This window comes from Plectropomus leopardus, chromosome 11 (genome assembly GCF_026936395.1).
Source record: "Plectropomus leopardus strain MGB_pleo_1.0 chromosome 11, ASM2693639v1, whole genome shotgun sequence".
Lineage (NCBI taxonomy): Eukaryota > Metazoa > Chordata > Actinopteri > Perciformes > Serranidae > Plectropomus > Plectropomus leopardus.
In genome coordinates, this window is record NC_142186.1 from 11,484,996 (window position 1) to 11,500,042 (window position 15,047).

General features: G+C 39.1%; 1 long non-coding RNA gene across 1 annotated transcript in view; it reads right to left on the reverse strand.

Moving 5' to 3' along the window:
* The window catches only part of LOC148188209 (uncharacterized), a 79,438-nt gene that overhangs the window by 24,787 nt on the left and 39,604 nt on the right, over positions 1 to 15,047 (reverse strand). Inside the window, exon 2 of the long non-coding RNA XR_015778053.1 lies at positions 9,532 to 9,681. This is a non-coding gene — a long non-coding RNA (uncharacterized LOC148188209). The remainder of the gene's footprint in view (positions 1 to 9,531; positions 9,682 to 15,047) is intronic.

Consider the following 15,047-nt stretch of genomic DNA (forward strand, 5'->3'; position numbering starts at 1 on the left):
TGTGAGTGTAAATCTGACTCACACGCTATTTACGAGTTGTTTCGAAGCCTCCCCATCCCAACTCCTCCCGCCTATCTCCACTGTGTAAAAATAACCGTAGTTAGAAAAATCTAGAAATGGGCCGCTTTGAGATGGAGGATAATTAAGGGGAATATGGAGCCAGTGTTTTTACCAGTCGCACTTTTCCTCTCCTTTCCCCACTCTGTTGCTGTCCCTCCTGACACCTTGCTCCCCCCTTTACACACACCCTTCCTAAAGCCCACCTCTCACACACACACACACACACTACCACCACCACCAACCAGCTCCCCTGCTGTGAGAGCAAACACTCATCGCACATGATCACCATGACGATATGGAAATATGAATTATGCATAAAGGCAGCCTCGCCTCGGCTGTGGGTACAAAGCCGTGTGGGTGATATTCTCCTTTCAAATGATATGGGAAATATCCCCTTAGTATTAATAATATAATAATCTATTCTACCGTATTATTCTGTTCTGCATTACTGTCTCAGAGAGTTGTGATTTTCTAGGTGTTTTACACATTTAAAACTCCTGTACGCACCAAACACAGAGCCATTAACAAATTTAATTCAGAAAACATTTGTGCATTGTGTGCTCAATATTAAAAATTTGCATAAATGATGAAACACGGTATTCATACTCCGAGCCTAATCGCAGAAACACAAAACAAACTCTACCGCAGTACCGCTCTTTAACAAACTGCAGTGGGGGTGGATGTTATTATAATTTGCTGACTTTGCTTTTCTTAATGTTCTTCATTGTGTCACTCCAAGGTCACGCTGCAATTAAACATCCACACAAAGAGAGTGCATAATAGGCATGCAAAAATGTAACACAATGTCAATATGATGTCTATTGTTTATTAAATTGAGTCCAAATTGTATTACAGGAAGCCATTTCATCAGCTCAGTATTCAAGGGATCTTGACAGGGTGACAGAATGAAGCAGCTCTCTGCGTCTAAACCCTGGCAAGAGACATCTATCTAACAGACTGGCTATTATTAGATATTTGTCTAATACAAATTTGACATTGAGATTATTGAAGTAGCAACAGCCCCAGTGTTGACAGACAGACAAAAAAAGGTGTCTGGCTATATTTGCCAAGAAATAGCTGTTCCTGGAAGTGAAAATACAACAGAAGAGGCCCAGAGAGGCTCTGAAACACGGGGAATCTGTACTGTACGACAGGCGCCGTGAAACATAGTTGACTGGAGGGTTACATTATGGCTCCATGCAGCTTCTATATAGTTGGTATTATAGGTGAGCCGATGGGCAGAACAGCCTGTGGGCATAATGGTATAAATAAAAGGCTCACAACGACTCTAACAGGGAAACAAAAGCTGTTCTATTTTACTTGGCAGCATCCAGCCATATTATAATTGTATAAAATAAATCACATTAGATTTTGGCTGACATTTTTTTCCCAGTCACCCTGCAGGCAAAGAAAAATGACCACATTACTTCAGTTCATCTTTGTTAATGATACAAAAGAACAGATCTAATAATTTATGCTTTCTGCAAGTAACTGCTCTCATCACAGTCTAATATTATTAATGATTATTTACACTGTCTTCTAAAATACCTTGTCAGAGTTCTTGCAAATATTTGCAGCCAGTAAAACATATACCACTGACATAAAGTGACACTTTTTTTCCAAGGCAATTCTCCAAAGGTTGGATGTGGGTAACTCTTAATGTTGAAAGCTTTTTAGATCATCAACCAGGAAGAACACGGCCTTCCTGCACACTGGCTGTAAATTAAACTACTGTGAGCTGTAATGTTAATAATATCTTGATATGTACACAGGCTGAATTACGTTCCATCTATGTTGTTTTAGAATATGGGGAATTTAAAGAAAGCTGTACAGCTACATGGCTGATAAATATGGGTTTATAAAACTGGTTTATAACATGATAAATCTATACTGTTAAAAAGCTTATTCTATGAAAAATAAAATCAAAATAGAAACACAGTAACATTTATTTTGAAGTGTAGATTATTTTAAGTGTAAAAAAAAAGCTGCGTGAAAACGGGTTGATGTCAAACTACTTACATTTTCATGTGGCTGCAAAGACAATTATACAGTCCTTGTCAGTTAGGATAAAGAGGTGCTGTTTTGTCATACTATATACAATAGTTTGAACATGATATTTACTGTTGTGAAATGCTCACCACATTTTAAACACAGCATATACACTACGGGGTACTCAATATTTCAACATGTCAGTTTTATTCAATAATACATAGTTTTAGTTAATAAATCACTATATTCAGTGTATTTTTAAAGTTGAAATATTAATATTATTATACATTTCTCATTATAATAGATTAATCTCACTCAAAATTAATTTTAAATGTAATTGTTTAAATTGTCAAATGATGCAAACATATTAGTATAATGTCCTAGTTTTCATGCAATACATCTGAATTGATTTGGCATTTCCAGCATGTTTTTCAGCATGTGTTTGTGTATAAAAGTGTGGCATTACCACTTATTTGATGTTCTCGGGCCTTAATGCTATACGTTAATGGTATGAGCAGACCTAATTATTGACTCAGTGCAGCAGAGTTTAGCTACACACTAAACAGAGATGACAGAAGTGTGTGCATGTGCGGATGCGCTCGCGTGTAGGTGTCACTTGGGTAGGTGCAATGGTGCTGACGTTCCCATAACTGTCTGCTGACACCTCCTCAGTATGTAAGAACCATCTCTCACACTGCATTATTTAAAGGTAGAGACGCAGACAGGAGGGGAGGGAGAGGGGACGAGAAGAGAGAAGGGGAGGGAGAGATTCAGGTATCCTTCAACAACATACAGTATCTCTACAATGCGTCTGAGTTAGAAAACCACTGCAAAACTTGACTAATTACAGCACTCTCTATCCCCCCTCTCTTTCTCTGTCTCTTTTTCTTCATTTCCCATGTGCTTTCTCTCCTCTCCCCTCTACTGTTTCTATTCCTTCCTCCACCACATCTCTTCCCTCCCCTCTCTCCCTGCCTCCCTCCCTCCTGCTAGAGCTAACAACTTGCCAGAAGAAATATGATTAGCACAGCGGAGAGCTGAGAACCACAGTTTGCTGGAGAAGTGACACATCCTGGCAGTATTCCCCAACTGCACGGTGCTGAGAGGAAAGGTGAGACAGAGAGGCAGGGTGTGACTATAATAATACCAGGGCAGCACAGTGGCTCAGTGGTTAGCTCATTTAGTGAGTTTAAGTGTGGAGTTTGCATGATCCCCCCTTGCGTTCGCCTGTATATTCTCCCACAGCCCAAACACACACAGGTCATGGGGACCAGAGAGTCTAAATTGCCCCTGAGTGAGACTGTTTGTCTATCCATATTCACCATATGATGCACTGTCGACCTGCTTTCGGAGCTTCCCTGTCCTTTGCTAAGTGCATGCTGGGAAAGGCTCTCGTCCCTGCCCCCCTCCACTGAGACCATGAATAGCAATAAGTCGGACTTAAAGAGTCAGGAATCACAATTATTTGTCAACCTGCGCAGTGAAAAAAGGTATATAAACGTGTTAAGCAGCGAATTCTGAAATATACACACATTTTAGAGATAATGCAGGTGACAAAATACTATTAAAATAACCAAAAGCAATGTTTCTAATTTCCCCTCCGCAGTAAATATTGAATGATAACATTAAATACTGCAATCATACCCCATCACAACTTTGTCGTTATGGTTTTTATGGCTCCACCTAAAATACTGTGAACGTAGTTCCGGGCGTCATTCATTGGTTAGCATTCATGCAACGCACACTCCCACTATTCTCCTCACATAACCCCTGTCCATATTTAAATTTGAACAGGGGAACACATCGTGAGCACAGCTCCGAATTTCATCTCAGACTGTTTAACTAAGCTGCACACTGCAGTAACAAATAGAAAAGAGCAAGACAAACAACAATTAAATATGCTAAAAGAAATATTTACAAAGACTGACCTTTCACCCAAGAGGTAAAAAAAACCCCACAAAACTGTTACTGGGAAAATAATGATAGAAAATTGGCTTAGAATCTAATCAGCAGTTCAGTGACCACCGAGAACGATGTTAAATTAAAGACTAATTGGAGGGCTGATACTACTGAATCTTTGACAAAGCACAACTCAGAAACTATACTGGATATGAAAGAAAACAAATATTGACAGCGACATTATAATCAACTCGTGATGCAATAAGAAGTCATAACTTCAAATAACTTCAATATAACTTTAGAAAAGTCCGCCTTCAGAAGAAGATTGACTATTTCTATATGAGATAAAAAGAAAGAAAGACAGACAAAGAATGGCAGGGAGCGAAGGAGAGAGACAGAGACTTAGAGAGAATGAGGGAATGCGGGAAAAGACAAGAGGGAGGGAGAGCGAAGAGGTTTTAGGCCGATGTGAAAGCCACCAGGTCACAGAGGTTCCCTTTGAATTTAGAACAAACCACAAACAGTGAATGTCTACTCCAAAAGGCTGAATGACTGATTATAATGGCTGCCTGTTTCGATCTCATCCAGTCAGCCTCTCAGCACTGCTTTCTTAAGACTGCTGTGACTGGGGAGCTAACATGTGGGCAGGCCTACCATTCACAGTTACAATTTGGGCATTTAGCTGACGCCCTTGTCCAAAGCGACTAACAATAAGAGCAGCAGTAGAAACGGCTATAGTGTCTGTGAGTCCTGTGATCCTCAGCAGCCTGATGGTAAACACACAATGTGAAGAACTTCAGGACAGGTGCAGTGCCAAAACAAGCGAAAAGAGACAACAAGACAACAAAACAATGCAGAAGTATGTATCAGCATGTCCCATGAATAGAAAAACCACAGTAATATTGCCTTTAAACACTGTGTCAATATAGCTTCTTTATTTTAATTCCAAATAAACTGATCTTATAAACACCACAGCCACGCTAGAAAGCTCTGATTGACAGTACGGGTTAAACAGTGACTTTAATTCAAATTTTACAGCTATAGTAAATTATCCGATTCCTGACAAATAATTAGAGATATTAACAGAATTCTGGGCCTCCTACTGCACCAGGTTGTGGTGGTGTAGCATGCATTCATGCACTGGTTTTGCCTGTGTTTTTACATACAGAGTGATATTTGCAGTTTTAGTAAAACATACTAATCAGATTTCACAGAATAATATTAGTCCAAGAAATAAGATGGCATAAGAGGCAGTAAGGGGACAGGCCAAAAGAGACTGCTTTCTCTCAAGCTAGCAATTAGAAAATAAAGACACTTACAGTGAAGGTTATGTCAAGGTCGAGCTGCATTAACACGGAGCACTCATCGTAATCTCCTCATCATTTTGAGTGTGAACTCGATCTTTAAACATCAAGAACACAATCAGTGCAAAAGTCATTCGTAATATGAAGCATCTGAGGTTGCTAATATTCTGCACTTATGTGTGACAGTACAAACCTAAGGGTCTTTGCAGCGACTGTATCACTTATTACTTTCTGCCAGTCCATTATACAATAATCACTCTGAACTGAGCTGCTTGAAAACAGACAGATCAGATGCCATCAATCTTCTCATTGCACTGAATACAAAACTGGTGATCCGTGTGTGTCCGTTTTAATTTTCATGTTTTTAATTCTGTTGTGTCGATGGCTGCCTGTCATGATATATAAAGTATATGTACACTAATATGGAGCGATGCAGTCTCACAGCACAATATAGATATGAGACACCTAACTCACTGCAATAACCTCACTAAAACTCTGCATCACACACACACAGAAAAAACTGCCAGCCATCTGCCAGTAAACACAAAAAATAATCACTTGGATGTGATGAGGAACATCTTCTCATCATCAACAAATTCATAAAGAGACATTCATGTACAAACCCTGCAAATATATAGAAAACTAGTGAAAACCAGATTAGCTGTCAGTGCACCAGAATAATACTTTAACCACAGTTGCAAAGAATTTTCTAGGTAAAATAAACAATACATTTCTTTTCTCTTCCTTTTTTTCTGCATAAATGTCAAATATTAGATTTTTTCCTTTTTGCCTGTCAGAAAGGCTGCATAAATGTCAAATATTTGATTTTTCCTTTTTGCCTGTCAGAAAGGCTGCATAAATGTCAAATATTTGATTTTTCCTTTTTGCCTGGCAGAAAAACATCCAGTTAAAAATAATGTTCTAAACCAAACTTGAATCCTCCAATGATTGGCCAGAGGAAGTTTGTGTCTCCTCCCTTCTTCATATAGCTCAGAAACCTGTTGTTTTGTTGGTCTGCAAGTTTCCATTAAACCGAGACTTGAAGCATGAAATGAATGATAGAAGAAACGCCCTGACCCATGGCTTATTGAAGTGATAATGTGTTACTTCAGTAGCAGGATGTCAAAAATCGAATAGTGCTACACACACGTATTAATTAAGGAGTAGAGTGTAAAAAATAAAACCATAATGTTATGTTGTTAGGAAAAGATCTCATAAGCATTATAATTACTTTGGCACTTATTTTAAACCCTCATATCAAACAAACTATCACTCTAAACAAGCACTGCTCACAAAATTAAAATACCAGCCCATGCTAATGCAGTGCACTCATTAAATTGACGTTTTCAAATTGAAATTCATCAAGATAATACTGATGAAACCTAAAAGATAGTTTTGTTATTTAAAATGCATGAACAGCTTATTTTATTACAGATTTTATTTTTAGTGCATTTATTAATTGAGAACATTAAATAACAATGCAATAAGAAAATGACATCTTAAACTAGAAACCAATTTTAGATGCATAATGTCTAAAGCAAACAACTTTAAGTTACTGTTAGCACTCACAAGATTTTTTTCTTGTAACCAGACAACATTTTTAAGAGGATAGCCTAGAAAACATCAGAACAGAGCAGAACAAAACCAAACAGAGCAGGTACTCACTCAGATAGATGCAGGAATAGCCCCCAAAACACATCACTAAAATGCAGAAGTCTGTCTACTATCCTGTCAGGGTGCAAGCTAGTTGCCTTGGCCCTGGCTGGGCGTTATTTGTGAGCCAAATCCTTAAAGAACAAGAAGCTTTCTCTGTGCCTAAACCTGCCGACAGACAGGGGGCTTTGAAGGCCCCCAACCGAGCTCAGCACAGAGCTTTGAAGCCAACTGAAAACTCTGCTTTATGGGACTAAATGAAAGCGAGGAAAAAGGGAAAGTTATAAAAAAAAAGAAAAGAAACACTGTTGCTATTCTGTCTCTGCCGGTTCATGGTTCTGAGTTTGTGTGTAGTTTGATGATTAATTGCGGACAGTGTTTGTCACTTTGGCAAATATGAGTGAGGTCTTTGGTATCATGTCAGTACGTAAAATGTGACTCTGCTGTTTGTTGGTCTCTGTTATAGTATGTTTGTTTTAAATCTCAGACACAATTCATTGTTATTACCTACTAGTTAACAGTATTAATTATAAGCAAATACATTTTTTTTTTTTAAAAAAGTCTATTTAAAAATGACCAAAACAAACTGAGATGCATTCACAAATCTCTGCAGCTCTGATGTTAAAGGCACATTTACTATTTTAGATCTTTTGCAGATATTTTATGTTTTATGCTAAAGCACTATTGGGGAAAAAAGAAATCCTGGCTGCTTTTTTTCTTTAAATCATTTTATGATGATCCAAACTGAAAAATGTGTTTAGTATGATTGTGTCTTTTCTCACTCACTGACACCAGTGATAGACTGTGCAGGATTGTATCATTTTATGATGATTCAAAGAGCTGATATTAGCGTTCATCACAATCTGTAGACAGACCGAACAGGGAATACAGAGTCATATGTCAGTGTCTGTTATTTACTATATATTTCTGAAAATGTTATTGCTGCAACATGATGTGGAAGCATCAACTTAACTGAAACAGTTAACCTGTGGATTCAACCTTTATTATAAAAAAAATGTTGCCTCCTTATTTCTGGACTCAGAGGGCCACTGTTTTTTTCTTTGCAAGGCCTCCATAGTTTTGAAAACGTAACAGTAGATATAGGATTTTAAAATTGTTCATTGTAATTGATTTTTCATGTAGTGTTTATTTATTTATTTGCTGCTATATCTCTAGCATGGTGGCATTCAGTATTATTTAGTATTCAGCATTATTGTCATATTTCTATAAGGATTATTCTATTTAATAATACAAATAACTTGTTGGCTATTGGCTTATCTTAATTGGCTATGGAGTATGCCAATTATAAGATTCCTGTTTTAATGATGACAGACACAAAATGTATTGGTCTATTTTTTATCAGAGTATGTTAAGTTTGTGAATTTGAAATTTGTGATTAAACTGCTAATTTAAGGTGTTTTATTTTTAATCTTATACAAAGACATTTTTTTCGCAGCAGTTTTGCACAATGTATCTTCATATATATCAATGTTGTACTTCAAGCAAGAATGTTATGTTTTCATGGTGATAACGGTGTGAGTGTGTGAGTGAACAGCAGCTTTGTTAGGTGAATAGCTCACTTCTGTTTATCAGTTCTGTCACCTTGATGTCTGAACTTCAGCTCTGAAAAACAACTCCGGTGCCAAGAAGCGTCCATGAAACATCATTGCCACGGTGCTTTTTATGTCACTCCAGCTTAATTAATTATCAGAAAACAGACAACACCTAACTAAACTGAAGCCTGGGTACACGCGGGATGCTGCAGCTGACAATTTTGGACTCACATCTGCAATCAGATCACCGTCTCTGGACTTTCAGAGAAGCATTAATCACTCTCTCCTTCTCTCTTTCTCTCTCTCCCTTTTCAATAAGTCCTTTAGAGGCACACAAACCATCTCCAGCAGACAAAACAGTGGACAAGCCTCTGTGATGTCCTGACTCATTCTGCTCCTCTCCTCTCCAAAGCCTTGGGGCCGACGCAATGGGACCCAAAACCAACACGCACATAATGGGGCCTTGTTGGAGCCGCCTTAATGTTTCTAATGTTATGTAAATGAGGAGGGAAGAGGGCAGGAAAGGAGAAGAGAGGAGCAGAGCGGAGGAGGAGGCAGTGGGAGTGTTTGTGTGTCCGAGGAGGCTGCTAAGCTCCCATTACCAGGGGATTAGGCAAATGCTGCCGTTGTATCGATGCTGGTTCGACAGCGAACCGCCAACCCTAATCCCCTCCTCTCTTCTCCTTCCGACAACGCCTCGTCAACGCCTCCTTTAACGCCTCTTCTCCTCCTCTCTATATAGTCCCCCCCGCCACAATCGTTTGTTACGAATCTTCACAGAACTTTCTGGATTCAACTTTTCAACTCTCTCCTCTTGTTTCTCAGTCATGCATATACACTCGATCGCACACAAACTCAAAAAACACAAATACTACTAGAATTACTTGGTTTACAGCCAGTGTAAATTTGTCTGTTCATTGATTTCTCTGACATGCGGTGTGTGTCTGTGTGTGTGTGTGTGTTTGCGAATGTGTGAGAAGTGAGAAGTGATCAATATTGAAAGCCAGAGAGTGCCTTTCTGGTTTGTCTGTGATGTGTGTTGCCTGGAGCCTCAGAGTACAGCTATGACCTACTGGCTTCTGAACGCATCAACTCTTCAGTTCACTGCTCCTCAGACTCCGGGCAGGGGACGAGTGCTGGTCTCTCGATGCTGCTCATCGGTCCCTGAGCGCACTGGTGGCTCCTTGAAAGGGATTCTTGAGACATCTTTCTGCTTTATCTTCCTGCAGTGAGACAGTGCATGGAGATAGGAGACAGAGAGGGAGAGAGCACATTATGTTCTATTTGTAGGGAAGCAGTCTCCTTTAAACTTTCTGCACCGTCTCTAAAGCCTTGCGTGTTTTCAAGGTCTTGAAAATTACTTTTCATAATGGAGAAATAACATAAAAGTAATAAATCATAAACTTAAAAAAGCAATTTTTAACCTTAATCCATAAGAAAAAGATCAATCTATAAGCATGTTTAAAGAAGGCAATGAAAAAAAGACATTACTACTTGTTTAAGATAATTTGATGTACATATTTAAAGCATTAAAGCAACAAATAAAGAACAAATTAATCTGTATGTATTATCGCCAACTATTCAACACTTGAGCTTAGGCTGAAGAATGTCATCAAGAAGTGCGGAAGCTATTCTGAGACAAACTAGCTTTGTGATGTTTGTGTGTGTGTGTGTGTGTGTGTGTGTGTGTGTGTGTGTGTGTGTGTGCAGTGACACAGTTGCAGGCAGAACTTGGAATACTCAATTATCACATTAGCACATCCAGGGAGAAGCCGAAAGGCTACACACACATGCCTGTGCACACACACACAGCCACACACACAGACACATGCACGTATACACACATCCACACACCCACACACACATACACGCCACCCCCGCATATCTCTGGAACTGCAGGCCCCCTGCTGAGAAGCTCAAACACACCAACTGATGGTGGGGGCTGGTGGTGGTGTTGTGGGCTGGAGGAAGAGGGGAGGGCTGTTGGGTTGTGGAGAAGCATGAGGCTGGTGAGTGACATTGAGACCAAGGTTAAACACAAACCACTCGTTCTGTTCTGCTACAGACCATGTTCAGACTGGCAGTAGCACTGCGTCACAGATCGCAGCCTCCTCATTCATTGCTTTAGCACAGCAAACGTGATGCCGTTCAAGGCTCTGACAATATAGTTGATATCGATTCAACCTCTGAGGCATCGTAACGCAACGTCTTCCAACAACACAGCGTTAGCCAATTAAAATCTGAGCATGTGACCATTCCAGGTAGATCACGCTGTAGTGTGTAGCTCGTAGGATTGTGCTAATTCTACTGTTTACCCGGCAAACAGGCAACTTTCCAGAGCCAGAAGCTTTAGATTGTAGTAAGCACAAACGCAGCCTGCTCAGGCTGGCAGTACTCGCAAAACAACAAATCAAAACATCAAACATGAAATTTGGCATACAAGTAAAATGGCAGGGTTTTGGCTATAAGGAAGCACTGACACAGTGTGTAAAGGCTGTAAGCTGAACGTGATGAAACTTTTGCACAGTCTTGTTCAGCACCTTCCAAAAACATCACTTGCAATTGTTAACAATGTTATATTACTTGTGGCTATGCATTGTTACACTTTACAGGGATACTTGTTTATACAGCTGAATTGGGATATTTTTCTGTGTTAAAAGAAAACTTTGGAATTTTTCAAACCGGACCCTTTTTCTCCTCTCTTTGTGTCAAGTAACTAATGGAAACAACAGTTTTTAAAATTGGTCCAATATTGAGCGAAAGTGCTGCAGCCAGCAGCTGTGAGATGGGCTGCAATGTAATCTTGGGGCAATATAGCACACCGTCAATGTATGTCCACTAAAATTGCCTTTTTCTGCCACGGACAGGTTCAGATGATTTTTTTTAAGTGTCTGAAAAAGACATTAAACATTTGTCTTTATCTCTCTCTTGATCCAGTCTGTTTGTTATTATGTCTGACCAAGTCTTGCTCAAGAAGAAGTCTTGTTCTGAAGTCTCACAAGTTGAGTTGTTGCAGGCAGACAATAACAAACAGACTGTTTCAAGCAAAGGGTGAGGAATTCTTTGTATGGATCCTTTCCAAAATGTTTCCAGACCTTAATAATAACACCCTGAGCCTAACAGTGGCAAAAACAAGCCCTTTTAGTGGAAACACAGTACATTGACAGTACACTTTTGCAACAAGGATTACATTGCAGCCCATTTCACGGCAGTTGGCAACAGTCTTCTTGCAAATCTCATTAGGCACAATATAGTGTCCTGGTTGAATAACACAAAAATGTTTAGGTGTTGTGGTCTATTCGTGCAGTGGCTCTGGAAGTATGTAGGGTCTTGCCATAGCTGACATGCATGTCCTCAAAAATAACTAGTGCATAGCTTGTGGGGCTTACGTAGAAACTGCATAAGCAGGGATCAGTCTGTTTGGGCATGCTTTTCTCCAACAATTTTCTGGCATCAAAATAGTTTGTTGATTCTGAAGCCCAGCTACTGCATGTTTAATAATACTATGAAAATATGTTTTTATATGATCTTGTACAATCAGTGCAAAACTTCCAACCAACTGTTGCTCTCTATTACAAATTAAATGGGCATAAGGAATACACAGCACTGCCTGATAATGCATAACAATATACTGCAGAGGTGGTAAGATAATGAATTGGTTACATTCTACTCTGCATAAATGCATTGGCTGTAAGGAATCATGGTATCAGACAGACACCATATTATTTGATCACACACCCACTCAAGGAGAACCACTGCCATGATTAACAAATACAGTTCAAACAAGAGTCTATCTAAATCCAAGCAATAATAAGTTAGCAGAGTACAGGAATCATTAGAAAACACGCAAGAGCACCAAATCAAATAAAGTGCAAAGTTAAAAAAGTGTGCAGACAAGGATCGCAATGACAAAAGACATAATCTGCACCTTTTTGATTCAACAATGATTTGCCATTACCGTCTGAGGTTTTGTTCGCTACAATGTCTGTGCTCAGTTTCATTGCTGTTAAGGAAGTATGTGGTCTATTACACGCTTCAGAAATACCACAATCATGGCAATCACAGTTATGAGTGTGGAAATGATAGCTGATAAAATATCTCAATAACCACAGTCAGGCTTCCTGATGTTGTTTCAGTGTTCACAGACAGCGACAAAAGGTTTTGTTACTGTAACTCACACAGAGCACACCTGATAAAAACAGGAGTCAGATGATTGTATTCAGCACTAGAAACACAAGATTAAGTTTTTTAACTACTACAGAGATTGTTAAAATCAGCTTTTTTTTAGTCTGAAGAAAAAGTCTGATAAATAGATCATTTTTGTCATTGAGGGTATAATTTAACAACTGTGCTGTCCACCTAAAGGTCATCATTTATTTTCCGCCTCAGTCTGGAAAAGAAACAGTTTGGTTTCCTCTTATTTTCCCACAGGGGAGTGGGACTGAGAGACAATTCAGAATTCAGAAATATCAAAGTCAATATTGTTACTTTTTCTAATTTCTGCATCCCACCTCTTTTGAAGCATTGCTGAACTGAGGCGGTATCATAGGGGCCCTGCCTTTCAATTAGTTATTCATACTGTTACAAGAGAGAAAACCCAGAAAACAAACAGGGGCCTAATGCTAATGTTAATCCCTTCCTCCACAAGGAAACACTAAGGACAAGGGACATTGAGAACCAAAGATCGTTATCCTGGATAGATGTAAACTCCTAGTAAAAGCAGCGGTAGGTATAGCGACAATAAACGGCTAATAGACACAACACAATTTACAGGAATCGTTTCTTTGTGTCATGATAGTGACTTCATTTGTACTTTCCCCAACAATATGTAACATGTGAGCAAAAATGTATATTCATAATATATTCAAAATTCATATATTCCTGAATATTTCAGGCTTCATTGTTGAGATTTTTGAAAACCCCATACAGATTTCAGACGACACAGCAAACAGCAGAGGTTTAAATTCACAGCTTACAAAGTATTGACAGCTTCCCCTTCCTGCTTCTACAGCTGTAAGACTAAAAAGCACATAGTCTTGGTTTAGTGATGGTGAATTACTGCTCAGTGTCAGCTTGGCTCGCTGTCAGCTGATACGCTGTAAGAGGTGTGTCTATTTTAAGTCTAGTGGCTGGCCTATCAGAGAGACCCATTACTATCTTGAAAGAAAGTGTTGTGTGTGCGTGTCTGTGCACTTGTGTGTGTGTGTGTGCTTTGCCATGTGTGTGACTTCAGTGTGTCTCAGCTGAGGTGTTGGTATGATACTTTGACTCCACTGGTATGCTGTATAAAAAGAGAGGGAGAGGGAGAGGAGAAATGTGGAAGTGATGGGAACAAACAGACATAAAGCTAATGAGCAGACAGAGAGGCATGTTTGGGGGGTAATGAGCGCCCTGGAGTGTGAGATATGTGTGAGTAATGAGGACGTCATAATATGTGTGGGCCTTATCGGACACATTATGTGGACATTATAAATTCAGGGGGTGATTCTGTCGTTCTTTAATTGCCTTCCTGATTGTCATCGTGATCTTTTTTTTTCTGTGTGTGTGTGTGTTTTCACAAACTGTATCTCTTACTGTTTATATCAGATGTACTGATCCCTGTGGATGAATTTATCCTGTGTTTTTGGGGTTTTTTTTTTTGCCTTAATAACCATTTTGCTAGTGCCTGGGAACCAACTCTGGCCAAAATAGTAATTTTGTTGCCATTTGATGTGGCAATTTGCCTGAAATCATTATTACCAACCAATCAATCAACAGATCACATGTAAATTTGGTTGGTTATTATTTTTAACATCCTTCTATTTTTGACAGTCCTATATGGCATGTTTTTGAGGATGCCACTTTGGGCTCTTGCGATTAAAAAAAGTTGAATCTGGCTCAACTTTTGCTGCAACGCAGAACCAGTGAGCAGTGTCATCCATCATGGTGCTGGGCCATCCAGTGTTTAATGCGCAACCACACATTCATGGCAGATTACTTTGTAACCCACTTTTGTTATTAAATCATCACAACATTCTGGTATCTGACAGAACCAGTGTTGGGGGGTGAGCCCTAGGAATGCCGCCCAGCTATGCTTCCAATTTTTCCAAGTGACCACCCGCAGAATTGCAGCCAAAAAAATCCACTACTGTAAAAGAGGCGTCAGTGAAACTGTTGAAAGGTAACTGCAAACACAATGAATAAAGACTCTTCCTATTATGATTTATTCCATGTTTTACATTTGTAAATTTTTCCCCATGCTGAGAAATGCAATTTAAAAATTTGCCATCTCACCACATTTTAAAGTCTATGAGCTGAGTGAAAACTTTTAGCCAGAGCCCGCAGGGGAAGCATAACCCGGAAGTAAACCCAGAGGCTAGAAACTTTTATGGCATATGTTCCACAAGAGCAGTTCTCCTTGAAATGAAAAGGTGATATGTTAGCATATGTATGGTTTAATTCTTTATTTTTAACTTGCAAAAGTGCGTCTTTGGCATTAACGAGTAGTGTAAGGTATTACTTTCAATATGGAGTACAGAAATAAAGTAATTTATTAGTAAGAAGTAGTTTGTTATACATTATTTTGTCTTAATTTTCGGCCCAAAAACTG